This window comes from Mustela putorius, unplaced genomic scaffold (assembly GCF_011764305.1).
Source record: "Mustela putorius furo isolate JIRA1106 unplaced genomic scaffold, ASM1176430v1.1 tig00003850_pilon_pilon_pilon, whole genome shotgun sequence".
In the NCBI taxonomy this organism is placed as follows: Eukaryota; Metazoa; Chordata; class Mammalia; order Carnivora; family Mustelidae; genus Mustela; species Mustela putorius.
This window is the reverse complement of record NW_025422002.1, coordinates 12,637,556-12,653,675: the sequence shown is the minus strand read 5'-3', so window position 1 is coordinate 12,653,675 and position 16,120 is coordinate 12,637,556.

The following is a 16,120-nucleotide window of genomic DNA, read 5'->3' as shown; positions in this document are numbered from 1 at the left end:
ATGCGCGCCTTAATCCCAAAAGAATTTTCTTATCCGAACGTGCAAACTCTAGGCCCCTTCCTCAAGCCCCGCCTCAACTGTTCCCAGCAGACCTCGCCTCCCACTTAGCTCCCTCCCAACTGATCTTTTTCGAGAGCTCTACTCCCACCCCAAGTTTTAGTTCCATTCTCCACCGCCCCCCCCAGCATTCCTCTGCTGTTCGTCTTCCATTTCCTAGGGTGGATACCCAAAAAGATATTGGGGACACTTCCCTCTGCTCTTCTTTATCTTACAGATCTGCTCCCACACCTCTCTCCAGTGCGTGCTCTCCGTCCTAGTCTAAGCAACCATGACTTCTTTCTAGACCCGTGCAATACAGCCTCTTACCTGGTTTTCCAGCTTCCGCCGTCTTCCAGTAGGTTGTCACCCGAAACATATTTTTAAAACTTAAATAGGATCATGTCACTCACCTCCTTTAACCCTTTCAGTAGTTTCCTATTACTTTTTAAAAACTCTTTTTACATTTCTTTAAGAGTTTTGATATAACAGTCTAAAATATACAAGACACATACATGCCTCTGTGACTTTTTTACATGTGTATACACTCATAAAATCATCACCAGGTCAAGATGAAGAGCATTTTCCATACCCCAGAGGGCTCACTTATGCCCCTTTCTGGGTCAGTACCTCCCAAAGGTTAACTGCTTGTTCTCACCTGTCACCACAAATGAGCTTCGATTGTTCTTGACCTTGATATAAATGAGATCATTCAATAAGTACTTTTGTCTGTCTTCTTTTGGCCAACATTATATCTATCAGATCTATCCATGTTGATGTATATATAGCTGTATGTTATTCTTTCTTTCACTTTGCTGTAAAAATATTAAATCTTCCAATGAACGAGCATCGTAAAAACTTCCAGTTACTTCAAACTTGAAATTCTCTCAGAAATTTAGGAAATATATTGGAAAATTAGTATTTTCAGTATATAGGTCTTCAATAACTTTTATTAGATTTTTTTCCTAGGTATCTAGATGAGTTTTTTGATGCTATGATTTTCCAAAAAATGTCCTAATCATTTGTTGTAACAAATGATTAGGACATTTTTAAAATGCTAAATTCTTATATTAATTCTAGTGTGTTCACTGTTTTGGATTTTTTGTACACACAATCATGCCATTGGCAAAAAATGACAGTTTTCAATCTTTAGATCTTTTTTTTCTTTTTCTTGCCTTAAGGCACTGTTGAGAACCTTCAGTGTAACTTTAAATAAAAGTGATAATAGTGGACATCCTTGCATTGTTCCTGAATTCTGGGAACATTTTTAATATTTCACCATTATTTAAAATGTTAGCCCAAGGGTTTTTGAAGCCATTTTCAAATTAAGGAAGTTCCTTCTCTTTCAGGTTTTCTTAGAGGTTTTTTTTCTTTTTAAAATCATGAATGTGTCTGTTTTAAATCAAATTCTTTTTTCCCCATCTGTTGAGAAAACCATATTGTTTTATCCTGTTTTCTATGTAAATTATATTAATTTTTAAATGTTAAACCAACCTTGAATTCCTTAGACATACCCCACTTGGCATATTATTCTTTCTATAAATCGTCAGATTTTGTTTGCTAATACTATGTTTAGGAGGTCTGCATCCTTTTTTAAGAGATAAAATTGGTCTGTAATGTTCCTTTCTAGTAATGTCCATGTCAAGTTTTGGTATTTGAGATATGCATAAAATGAATTCAGTAGCCTCCCTCTTTTCTCATATCTGGAAAACTGTGTAATATATATATTAATTTTTTCCTTAAATATTTGGAAGAATTTACCACTGAAGCCATCTCAGCCTGCAGTTTATAGGAAGATATTTAAAGATTTAACTGTTGTATTACATATAGGACTCCAGATTTTCTCTTAGTGTGGCAGGTTTGGAAAACTTCTCCCCCTGCCCCCAGACAAATTCGTCCATTTAATCTAAATTGTTGAATTCATTGTCCTAGAGTTGTTCATATCTTTTTTTTAAAAGATTTTATTTATTTATTTGAAAAACAGAGATCACAAGTAGGCAGAGAGGCAGGAAGAAAGAGAGGAAGGGAAGCAGGCTTCTCACTGAGCAGAGAGCCCAATGTGGGGCTCGATCCCAAGACCCTGGGATCATGACCTGAGCTGAAGGCAGAGGCTTTAACCACTGAGCCACCCAGGCACCTCATTCATATCTTCTTTTTAAAAAATGTCCATTAGATCTGTAATAATGTCTCCTTTCCCTGCTGATATTAATATTTTAAATCTTTTTTAAAAATAGCACTAGGCATTTATCAATTTTATTAATCTTTTCAATAAACAACCTTTTGGCCTTGTTTATTTTCACTATTGTACAGGCATCTTCTATTTCACTGATTTCTGCTTTATATTTACTATTTCCTTTTTCTGTGTTCTTTGCATTCAAATTGCTCATTTTCTATCTTCTCGAGATGGAATTTTAGATTACAGATTTTCAAAAGTCCTTTTTTATGTATTTAAAGCTATAATATTCTCTCTAAGCAACTTCTAGTTGTATTCCACAAGTTTTTATGTCATGTTTTCCTTATCATTTGGTTCAAAATATTAGTTCTAAGTCTTACTGTTATTTATTCTTTGACCCATAAGTTATTCAGACATATGTTGCTTAATTTCTAAACTACTGAGGATTTTCTAGTTATCTTTTTCTTATTGATTCATTTTCATTTCTAGTATAATCCCACAGTGGATTTGTCTATTCTTTTAGTTTGATCTATTTCTTTTATATATTTTGAAGCCATGTTTTTAGGCTCAAACAAATGTAAGACTGCTACATTTTCTGTTTTGCCAAAACATATGACTAAGGAATGTCCCTCTTTGTGCTAGTTGCACATGTGAATCAAGACAGTGCTACAAATCAGTATTCACTACACTATTGTACATGGAAGACATGTGTATAAAAGGTGTTTCTAAGAATGCTAGTAGTTTGTTGCATCAGGGTGGTGTTCTTAGTGAAAGAATGTGTTGATCACACTGTAATGCATGTAAAACATTGTGTAAAAACACATATATAAAAGAGTTTTTAAAAATGTCTAGAAGTTCTACACTTTTAAGTATGCATTTTAAAAATTATTCCTTTAGGGGTGCCTGGCTGGCTCAGTTGGTAGAGCATGTTGGGGTAGTGAGTTTTAGCCCCATCATGGGTATGGAGATTACTTAAATAAATAAATGAACCAGGGTGCCTGGGTGGCTCAGTCCTGTTAAACATCTGCCTTAGGCTCAGGTCATGATCCTGGGGTCCTGGGATCAAGCCCCACATTGGGCTCCCTGCTCAGCAGGGAGTCTGCTTCTCCCTCTCCCTCTGCCCCTTCCCTGACTTGTATTTGTGCTCATGTTCTCTCTCTCACTCTCAAATAAATAAAGTCTTAAAAAAATAAAAGGCACATATGATCAGGATATTTATCACTATTTATGTTAATCTTGGTCACTTAGGTGAGGTAGTGCTTGTCAAGTTTTTGCAGTGTAAAGTTTCCCCATTTCCATACTGTCTTCTCAAAGGAAGTCACTATCACAGCCCACATTTAAGGATGGGAAGTTAGGCTCCTCCTCCTTGATAGTGGAACATCTCCATATGTTATGTGGAGATTTTCTGCAAGGAAGATTCGTCTATTGCATGTCTATTTATTTAGTAATTTATGGATCTCAATATGGACCCATGGATCTCAATATAGACTCTTATAAATTGGCTTATAACCTAATACTAATTTATTTGCTTTATTGTCCAAATTGTTCTATCTCTGGCCACTGGGAGTTTTTTCAGTTGGTTCCTGAAAATACTCCCTTAATTGAGTTTTATTCTTTTTTGAGGACTTCAGCACTATCTGGGACTATAAGATATTCTAGGCTCATCCTGTATATCACCTACTTCAATCCTAGAATCAGACATTGCTTTCAACCCAAGTTACTTTTTATGGAGAATGTTATTCAAAACCAAGATCCAGGTGCTGAGTATATTCATTGTTACTGGGGTGTCACTGTTTCTCAGCCAACTCAGCTGACAAAGCAAGCAAATATATGTGTGTGTGTGTATACTAATTCATGTATCCATTTTGTTTTTGAGAGATATTTTTCCTAGATATATAGCTCTATGATGATACTACCCCCCCTCCACACACTTTAAAATGTCATTTCCTGGGACACTGGGTGGCTCAGTTGGTTACGTATCTGCTTTCAGCGCAGGTCATGATCCAGGGTCCTGGGATTGAGTCCCATATCGGGCCCCTGCTCCGTGGGGAGCCTGCTTCTCCCTCTGCCTCTGTCTATCTCTCATGAATGAATGAATGAATAAATAAATAAATAAATAAATAAATAAAATCTTTAAAATATAATAAAGTAACATGTCATTTTCTTGTCTTCTCTCTTCAATTTTTTGTTATAAGGCATTCATCAATCTTATATTTATATCCCTGAAGGTAAAGTGTTCCTTTTCTCTGGATGCTTTTCAGAGGTTTTAAGAAGTTTTATTTATTTATTTATTTAATTTTTTTTAAAGATTTATTTATTTATTTATTTGACAGAGAGATCACAAGTTAGGCAGAGAGGCAGGCAGAGAGAGAGGAGGAAGCAGGCTCCCTGCTGAGCAGAGAGCCCGATGTGGGACTCGATCCCAGGACTCTGAGATCATGACCTGAGCCGAAGGCAGCAGCTTAACCCACTGAGCCACCCAGGCGCCCCAGGTTTTAAGAAGTTTTAAAACAGCACATAGCAACAAACAAGGAATGGAGAGAATCTGACTTCCAGAATTGTCACATATTATCTAAAATGTTCAGTTGTCAACAAAAATTACAAAAAATTCAAAGAAACAAGAAAATATGGAAATCAACAGAAACTATCCCTGAAGAAACCCAGATCTTAGATTTATTTAACAAAGATTTAAAAGCCAGCTATTTTAAATATATTCAAGGAACTAAAAAGGAACCATGTCTAAAGGAGTATAGGAAAAGTATGAGAATTATTTCTCATCAAATAGAAAACATCAATAAAAAGATAAAAAGAAACCAAGTATAAATTCTGAAGTTGAAAAGTACAATAAATGAAATGGAAATTTTACTAGAGAAGATTAACAGTGAATTTGAGCAGACAGAAAAAGAATCATCTCTGAACCTTAAATACGAGTCAATTGAGATTTTCAAGTCTGAGGAACAAAATAAAAAAAAACAGTAAATAAAAATGAACAGATTCAATGGATATAAAGTTTCAGTTATAAAAGAGTTAAGTCTGAGATATCTGCAGTACAACATAATGCTGATAGTTAACAATACTGTATTATACACTTAAAATTTTTTTATGATAGTAAATCTCATGGTAAGTGTCTCACCACAAAACAACACAACAATAAAAAAGCAAAATGGCACAAGGACACTTTTGGCAGTGATGGCTATAACTATTACTTTGATTGTGGTGATTGTTTCATGTGTGTATACGTATGTCCAAACTCATCAAACTGCATATATTAAATGTGTGCATTATTTTGTATTTCAAACATACCCCAATAAAACTGTTAAGAAAAACAATATAAGACAATTGGGGTGCCTGGGTGGCTCAATGGGTTAAGCCTCTGCCTTCGGCTCAGGTCATGATCCCAGGGTCGTGGGCTTGAGCCCCATATCAGGCTCTCTGCTAAGCAGGGAGCCTGCTTCCGCCTCTCTCTCTGCCTGCCTCTCTGCCTATTTGTGATCTCTGTCAAATAAATAAATAAAATCTTAAAAAAAAAGAAAAAGAAAAACAACAGAAGACAAAAAAACAAAACAAAAAACCAAAACAGAGCCTCAGAGAGCTCTGGACATTCAAGCATACCAACATATGGGAGTTGCAAAGAGAGGAGAGAGAAAAAAGCATGGAGAATATTTAAAGAAATAACAGCAAGAATATTTTCCCCATTTGATGAAAAATATTAATCTAGACATCCAAGAAGCTCAACAAACTCCAAATAAAACAAAGTTAAAGAGATTCATATGTAGATACATCATAATAAAACTGATGAAAGACAAAGAACTTTGAAAGTAACAAAAGAGAAGTAACTTATCATGTACAGGGATTCTCAAAAAATTAACAGGTGATTTCTCATCAGAAAGCATAGAGGCCATATGTTATAGAAAGATATATTCAAAGATCTGAAGGAGAAGGATTATCAACAAAGAACTCTATATCCAGCAAAACTATCATTCAAAAATGAAAGAGAAACAAGAACTTCCCAGATAAACAAAATTGCAAGATTTCCTCACTTGAAAACATGTCCTACAAGAAATACTAAAGGCAGTCCTTCAGGCTGAAGCAAAAAGGGACTACATAGTAACTTGAATTCACATGAAGAAATAAAGAGAACAAGTAAAGTAACTACATCAATAAATATAAAAGGCAACATAAATGCATTTTTTGTAACTTAAAAAAAAATTCCGTCTGGCTTGAAAGACATATGCATTAAGAATTATAAATCTGGGGGTATATTCCAAGATGAAAGAGGAGTAAAAGACCTAAATTTCATCTGGTCCCAGAAACTCAGCTAGATAGTTATCAAACCATTTTGAAACTTACAAACTTATCTGGAGATCAACGAAAAGACTAGCAAGAACTCTATGAACAGAAAAATGATGACTTTGAGCAAGGTAGGAGGTACAGAGAATTGAATCTGAGGCAATATTTGGGAAGATAGACCACAGAGGGAGGCAGTCTCCATTAGCTGGCTACCAGTAAGTGACAGAGCAGAGGAGCACAAAATCAGAACTTTTAGAAGTCTTCTCTGTTGAGGGACTTTGCTCTGGTGGCTATGTGTGTGTGTGTGCAGGGGTGGGGGGGGTGCTGTGGAACATTTGCTGGGACAGTGTGGTCTCAGGACCCTGGGGGTAAAAGAAAGACTGGGGGTGCCTGAGTGTAGCAGAGCTCCCAGGTATCCGAGCAGGGAACCCAGCTTCAAAGTGAACAGAGGAGTGGGCTTTCAGCCTAGGGTTGCCAAATACCATTATTCACGGCACTGTGGGGCCCTGCTCTTTGAGTGGGCCCAAAAAGCAGGAGAGCTAGAGAGATTCCCCTACCTTCCCCACAGGAATCTGCTGCGTTTAAAGACTCCAAACAGGGCCATCTGCTGAAACAGAAATGCTCAGTCACAGGCTGAGTTATCACAGAGTGCTGCCAGAGACCAGGGAGAGAGGAGTGATTAACTGCTTTTCTCTAACTAAGGAGTGGGGCCCAGAGTTCTTGGTTAATCTGTGGTGAGAGATTCGGAGGTCGCCATTTTCATCTCATCCTCTAAAGCTGTGTAGAAAGCCTTCAGGGAACAAAAGCTACAGAGAGTAAACTGGAGCAGGTTACTTAGCCTGGCTCACTGGCAAGGGCACTAAAATTCCACTTGGGAAAGACATTTGAAAATCAATGCAATAGGCCTCTCCAATAGAAGATCAGCAAAAACATCCAGCCAAGGCCAATTTTACTGATCAATGGGAAATGCAAAACTCCAGTGCTAAGGGAATACAGCTCATAGAATTCATGGCTTTTCCCCCATAATCCTTTAGTTCTTCAACTTTAAATTTTTAAATTTTCTTTTTCTTTTTGTGAAAATTTCTCTTTCCTTTTTAAACCAACTTCTTCTCTTATCAATTCCTTTTTTAAAATCTTTTTTAATTTTCATTTTTATAGTCATATTCTATTCCTCCATTGTATTTAACATTATCTTTTGCATATTTATATGTATATGTATATATATATACATATATATATGTATATATATATACACACACATACACACACACACATATACACACAAGTTATTCTTTCTTTAAAGTTTTGGGATGCTGTTTCTTCTAAAAGACAACATATACCCAAAAACTAGTGTATGGTTCTGTTCTATTCACCTCCTGATCACATTCTCTCTCTCTCTAATTTTTCTTTTTTCAATAAACTTCTCTTATCAATTGCTTTTTTAAAAATCTTTTTTTTTAATTTTCATTTTTACAGTCATATTCTATCCCTTCATTGTCTTTAACTTTATTTCTGTGTATATATAAGTTTTTCTTTCTTTAAAATTTTGGGATGCAGTTTCTTCTAACAGACCAAAATACACCCAAAATCTAATGTATGGTGTTCCATTCATCAGCCTGAACATATTCTTTTCTTTTTCTTTTTTTTCTTTTACCCTCAGTTTCAGTTCTCTTCTCATTTGTTTAATGTATAGTTCTCTGGGCTTGTTGTAACCCTTTTAGAATTTTGTTCTTTCATGCATCTATTCTTCTCTGGACAAAATGACAAAATGGAAAAAATGACCTTAAAAAAAAAAAAAGAACAAAGGGCAGTACCATCTGCCAGGGACCTTATCAATATGGACATTAATAAGATGTTGGAACTAGAATTCAGAATAATGGTTGTAAAGATACTAGCTTGCCTTGAAAAAGCATAGAAGACACTAGAGAATCCCTTTGTGGAGAAATGAAATCTAACCAAGTCAAAGTTTTAAAAGGCTATTAATGAGGTGCAATAAAAAATGGAAGCTCTTAATGGAGACTGCTAGGATAAATGAGGCAGGGAAGAGAATTAGTGATATAGATGACCAAATGATGGAGAATAAAGAAGCTGAGAAAAAGAGAGATAAACCACTACTGGATCATGAGGGAAAAATTTGAGAGATAAGTGATACCATAAAATGAAACAATATTAGAATAATTGGGATCCCAGAAAAAGAAGAAAGATTGAGAGGGGCAGAAGGTATTCTAGAGCAAATTATAACAGAATTTCCCTAATTTGGGAATGAAAACAGGCATAAACATCTAGGAGGTACAGAGAAACCCCTCAAAATAAAAAAAAGGTCAACCCCCAACATTTAATAGTAAAACTTAACAAATCTCAGAGATGAAGAGAAAATTTTGAAAGCAGCTCAGGACAAGAGATCTGTAACCTACAATGGTAGAAACATTAGATTTGCAGCACACCTATCCACAGAGATCTGGGAGGCCAGACAGGACTGGCATGATCTGGTACTAAACAAGAAAAAAATATGCATCCAAGAATACTTTATCCAATAAGGCTGATAGAAGGAGAGATAAAAACCTTCCATGGCAGATAAAAACTAAAGGAATTTGTGATCACCAGACCAGCCCTACAAGACATACTGAAAGGGGTCTTCTAAGCAAAGAGAGAGCCCAAAAGTAACACAGACCAGAATGGAACAGAGACAATATCCAGTAAAAGGCACCTTACAGGCAATACGAGGCACTAAATTCATATCTTTCAATAGTTACCCTAAATGTAAATGGGCTAAATGCTCCAATCAAAAGATACAGGGTATCAGATTGGATTTAAAAAAATAATAAGAAGAACCACCAATACGCTGTCTCCAAGAGTCTCATTTTAGACCCCAAAGACACGTCCAGATTTAAAGTGAGGGAGTGGAAAGCCATTTATCATGCTAATGTACCTAAAGAAAAAAAAAAGCTGTGGTGTTAATCTTTACATCAGAAAAATTAGATTTTAAACCAAAGACTGTAATAAAAGATGAAGAAGGACACAATATTATACTTAAAGTTTCTATGCAACAAAAATATCTAACAATTGTAAATATTTGTGCCCCTAACATGTGAGCAGCCAATTAATAACAAAATCAAACAAACACATCAACAATAATAGAATAATAACAGGGGACTTTAACACCCCCATCAAGGAAATGGACAGATGATCTAAGCAAAAGATCAATAAGAGCTTTAAATGACACACTGGACCAGATGGACTTCACGGATATATTTAGAAAATTCCATCCCAAAGCAACACAATACACATTCTTCTCTAGTGCACATAAAACATTCTCCAGAATAGATCATATCCTGGGTCACAAATTAGGTTTCAACTAGTACCAAAAGACTTGGATCATTCCCCGAATACTTTCAGGCCACAATTCTTTGAATCTTGAGCTCAATCACAAAAGGAAAATTGGAAAGAACTCAAATATATGGAAGGTAAAGAGTATCCTACTAAAGAATGAATGAGTCAACCAGGAAATTAAAGAAGAATTGAGGGGCGCCTGGGTGGCTCAGTGGGTTAAGCCTCTGCCTTTGGCTCAGGTCATGATCTCAGGATCCTGGGATCAAACCCCGCATCCAGCTCTCTGCTCAGTGGAGAGTCTGCTTCCCCCCTTCTCTCTGCCTGCCTCTCCACCTACTTGTGATCTCTCTGTCAAATAAGTAAAATCTAAAAAAAAAAAAGAATCGGAAAAATTCATGGAAACAAATGAAAATGAAAACACAACTGTTCAAAATATTTGGGACACAGCAAAGGTGGTCCTAAGAGGGAAGTATATAGCAATTCAAGCATTTCTCAAGAAACAAGGAAGGTCTCAAATACACAACCTAAACCCACACCTAAAGGAGCTAGAGAAGAACAGCAAAAAAAGCCTAAACCCAGCAGGAGAAGACAATTAATGAAGATCAGAGCAGAAATCAATGAAACAGAAACCAAAAGAACAGTAGAACAGATCAATGAAACTAAGAGCTGGTTCTTTGAAAGAATTAATAAAATTGATAAACCCCTGGCCAGACTTTGTAAAAAGAAAAGAGAAAGGACCCACATAAATAAAATCATGAATGAAAGAGGAGCAATCACCAACACAAAGAAATACAATTTTAAAAACATACTATGAGCAACTATATGCCAGCAAATTAGACAATTTGGGAGAAATGGATGCATTCCTAGAGACATATAAATGACCAAAACTGAACCAGGAAGAAATAGAAAACCTGAACAGACCCATAACCAACAACAAATTTGAAGCAGTAATCCAAAATCTCTCAACAAACAAGAGCCCAGGGCCAGATGACTTCCATTCTACTAAACATTTAAAGAAGAATTAATGCTTATTTCTCCAAAACTGTTCCAAAAAATAGAAATGGAAGGAAAACTTCCAAACTCATTTTATGAAGCCAGAATTACCTTGATTCACAAATGAGACAAAGACCCCATCAAAAAAGAGAATTACAGATCAATATTCCTGATGAACACTGATGCAAAAATTCTCACCAAAATACTAGCCAATAGGATCCAACAGTACATTAAAAGGATTATTCACCGTGACCAGGTGGGATTTATTCTTGGGCTGCAAGGTTGGTTCAACATCTGCAAATCAATCAATGTGATGCACTACATTTAATAAAAGTAAAGGACAAGAACCATATGACACTCTCAATAGAAGCAGAAAAGCATTTGACAAAGTACAGCATCCTTTCTTGATTAAAACTCTTCACAGTGTAGGGATATACCTCAATATTATAAAAAAACATCTATGAAAAACCTATAGAGAATATAATTCTCAATGGGAAAAAAACTGAGAGCTTTTCCCTGAAGGGCAGGAACACAGCAGAGCTGTCCAATATCACCTGTGCTGTTCAACATAGTACTATGAGTCCTAGCTTTAGCCATCAGACAACAAAAAGAAATTAAAGGCATCCAAATCAGCAAAGAAGAAGTCAACTATCACTCTTTGCAGATGATATGATACTTTATGTGGAAAACCCAAAAGACTCCATCCCACAACTGCTAGGACTCATATAGGCATTCAGTAAAGTGTCAGGATATAAAGTCAATGCAAGAAATCAGCTGCATTTCTATACAACAACAAGACAGAAGGAAGAGAATTCAAGGAATCCATTTATAATAGCACCCAAAACCATAAGATACCTAGGAATAAACCTAATCAAAGAAGCAAAAAAACCTGTCCTCAGAAAACTGTAGAATACTCATGAAAGAAACTGAAGAAGACACAAAGTGGAAAAATGTCCCATGCTCATGGACTGGAAGAATAAACACTGTTAAAATATCTATGCTACTGGGGCGCCTGGGTGGCTCAGTGGGTTAAAGCCTCTGCCTTCGGCCCAGGTCATGATCCCAGGGTCCTGGGATCGAGCCCCGCATTAGGCTCTCTGCTCAGTGCAGGGCCTCTCTCTCTCTCTCTCTGCCTGCCTCTCTGCCTACTTGTGTTCTCTGTCAAATAAATAAAATCTTAAAAAAAAATCTATGCTACCTAGAGCAAGCTATACATTTAGTGTAATCCCTATCCAAATATCATCAACATTTTTCACAGAAATGAAGAAATAATCTTAAAATTTGTATGGAACCAGAAAAGACCCTGAATTGCCACAGCATGTTGAAAAAGAAAAACAAAACTGGTGGTATCATAACTCCAGGCTTCACGTTCTATTACAAAGCTGTCATCATCAAGACAGTATGGTACTGGCACAAAAACAGACACACAGATCAATGGATCAGAATTGAAAACTCAGAAATGGACCCTCAACTCTATGGTCAACTAGTCTCTGTCAAAGCAGAAAGGAATATCCAATGGAAAAACAACAACAACAACAACAACAACAACAACAGTCTCCTAAACAAATGGTGTTGGGAAAATTGGACAACCACATGCAGAAGAATGAAAATGGACCATTTCCTTAAATCATACACAAAAACAGACTCAAAATGGATGGAAAACTTAAATGTGTGACAGGAATCCATAAAAATCCTTGAGGAGAACACAGGCAGCAACCTCTTCGACCTCAGCCACAGCAACTTCTTCCTAGACACATCGCCAAAGGCAAGGGAAGCAAAGGCAAAAATGAACTCTTGGGACTTCATCAAGAAAGCACAGCAAAGAAAACAGTCAACAAAACCAAAAGAAAACAGAAAGAATGGGAAAAGATATTTGAAAATGACATATCAGATAAAGGGCTAGTATCTAAAATCTATAAAGAACTTATCAGAGTCACCAGTCAAGATGGTGGAGGAGTAGCAGACTAAGATGACGTCAGGCTGCAGGAGTTCAGTTAGATAGTCATCAAATCATTCCAAACACCTACAAACCCAACAGGAGATCGAAGAGAAGAAGAGCAGCAATTCTAGAAACAGAAAATCGACCATTTTGTGAAAGGTAGGACCTGTAGAGAAGTGAATCTGAAGTGATGGGAAGATAGACTGTGGCAGCAGCTCCCAGCAAGCAGTGGAGCAATGGAGCACAAAATTTGAAAATTTAAAAGTCTGCTCCACTGAGGGACATAACTCCAGAGACCAAGCGGGAGTGCAGCCCTTGCAGGGACAGTGTGGTCTCAGGTCCCATGGGGTCACAGAAGGATTGGGGTCATCTGAGTGTAGCAGAGATCACAGGTATCAGAGCAGGGAAGCCAGCTACAGAGATGGAGCCAAGGACTGTGCTCTCAGCTCAGGAGTACCTTAAACTGTGACGCATGGCACAATCAGACCACTGTTCTTTGAGAAGGGTCCCCACAAGTGGCAGCTTGGGGGAGACCCACCTTCCTTCTCTGGATGCGGGAATCTGCTGGATTCGGAGACTCCAAATGGGGGTGTGTGCCAGAGACAGAGGTGCTTGAGATCTTTTTCCCAAAGGTACACTGAGGAGTGGGGCACCAAGCTCTTGGTTCCTCTGGGCTGGAGATTGGGAGGCTGCCATTTTCACTCCCGTCCTCTAGAGCTCTATGGAAAGTGCTCAGGAAACAAAAGCTCCCAAGAGTGAACCCAAACAGATTACTTAGCCTGGCCCCTGGCAATGGCTGTGTAATTCTGCCTCGGGCAAAGGCATTTGAGAATCACTACAACAGGCCCCTCCCCAAAAGATCAGCAAAATCATCCAGCAAAGACCAAGCTCACTGATCAAGGAGAACAGCAGAACTCTAGAGGAGGGGAAAGCAAAGCATAGAATTCATGGCCTTCTCCCCATGATTCTTTAGTCTTGCAAAGTTAATTAATTTTTTTAATGTTATTTTTCTTATTCTAACTTTTTAAAAAATTTTCCTCTTTCCTCTTTTTTAAACTAGTTTATCTTAACAATATCTTTCTTAAAAAATCTTTTAAAACTATAGTCATATTTTATCCATTGTATCTAATTTTATTTTTTGCATACATTTGGGTTTTTTCTTCTAAAAATTTTTTGGGATACAATTTCTTCTAATAGATCAAAATATAGCCTAAATCTAGCACAGGGCTTTATTCTAGTCTCCAGCCTGAGCAAATTCTCTCCCCTTTCTTTTTCCAACCAACTTCTCAATTCCGTTCTCAGATTTTTAAAAATTTAAAAAAAATTTTTATCTTTACAGTCATATTCCATCTAGTCATCATGTTTGCCCTTATTTTTATATACATATAAGTTTTTCTTTCTTTAAAATTTTGGGAAGTAGTTTCTTCTAAGAGACCAAAACACACCTGGAATCAAATGGGTGGCTCTGTTCTATTCACCAGTCTAATATACATACATTTAAAACAACTAAAAAAAATTTTTTTTCAACTTCTTTTTACCCTCTTTCTTCTCCCCCTGTTTTGGGGTCTCTTCTGATTTGGTTAGCATACATTCTTCTGGGGTCTTTGCCTCGCTTTTAGTATTTTATTCTCTTGTTCATATATTCTTATCTGGATAAAATGACAAGGCAGAAAAACTCCCCCCACACACACAAAAAAGAACAAGAGGCAGTACTGAAGGCTAGGGAACTAATCAATACAGACATTGGTAATATGTCAGATTTAGAGTTCAGAATGACAATTCTCAAGGTGTTAGCTGGACCCCAAAAAAAGGCATGGAAGATATTAGAGAAATCCTGTCTGGAGAAATAAAAGCCCTTTCTGGAGAAATAGAAGAACAAAAATCTAACCAAGCTGAAATTTTAAAAGATATTAATGAGGTGCAATAGAAAATGGAGGCTCTTACTGCTAGGATAAATAAGGCAGAAGAGAGAATTAGTGATATAGAAGACCAACTGACAGAGAATAAAGAAACTGAGCAAAAGAGAGACAAACAACTACTGGACCACAAGGGGGAGAATTTGAGAGATAAGTGATACCATAAGATGAAGCAATATTAGAAAAATTGGGATTCCAGAAGAAGAAAGAGAGACGGGGGAAGAAGGTACATTGGAGCAAACAAGCATCAAAACCCAGGAGGCACAGAGAACCCTCCCTCAAAATCAGTAAAAATAGGTCCACACCCTGTCATCTAATAGTAAAACTTACAAGTCTTAGTGACAAAGAGAAAATCCTGAAAGCAACCCAGGACAAGATGTCTGTAACATATAAGGGTGAAAATATTAGATTGGCAGCAGACTTATCCACAGAGACTTGGCAGGCCAGAAAGAACTGGCACAATATATTCAGAGCACTAAATGGGAAAAACACGCAGCCAAGAATACTATATCCAGCTAGGCTATCACTGAAAATAGAAGGAGAGATAAAAAGCTTCCAGAACAAACAAAAACTAAAAGAATTTGCAAACACCAAACCAGCCCTACAGAAAATATTGAAAGGGGTCCTTTAAGCAAAGAGAGAGCCTAAAAGTAGTAGACCAGAAAGGAACAGAAACAATATACAGTAACAGTCACCTTACAGGCAATACAATGGCACTAAATTCATATCTTTCAATAGTTACCCTCAATGTAATGGGCTACATACCCCAATCAAAAGACACAGTATCAGAATGGATTAAAAAACCAAACCCATCAATATACTGTCTATAAGAAACTCATTTTAGACCCAAAGACACCTCCAGATTTAAAGTGAGGGGGTGGAAAACAATTTATCATGCTAATGGACATCAAAAGAAAGCTGGGGTGGAAATCCTTATATCAAATCAATTAGATTTTAAGCCAAAGAGATGAGATTTTAAGCCAAAGAGATGAGGAAGGACACTGTATCATACTCAAAGTGTCGGTCTAATAGGAAGATCTAAAAATTCTATGTTCCTAACATGGGAGCAGCCAATCATATAAACAAATTAATAACAAAATAAAAGAAACACATCGACAATAATATAATAATAGTAGGGGACTTTAACACCCTCCTCACTGAAATGAACAGATCATCCAAGCAAAGGATCAATAAGGAAATAAAGGCCTTAAATGACACACTGGACCAGATGGACATCACAGATATATTCAGAACATTCCATCCCAAAGCAACAGAGTACACTTTCTTCTCTAGTACACATGGAACATTCTCCATCCTGGGTCACAAATCAGATCTCAACCAGTACCAAAAGATTGGGATCATCCCCTGCGTATTTTCAGACCATAATGCTCTGAAGCAAGAACTCAATCACAAGAGGAAAGTTGGAAAAAACCCAAACACCTG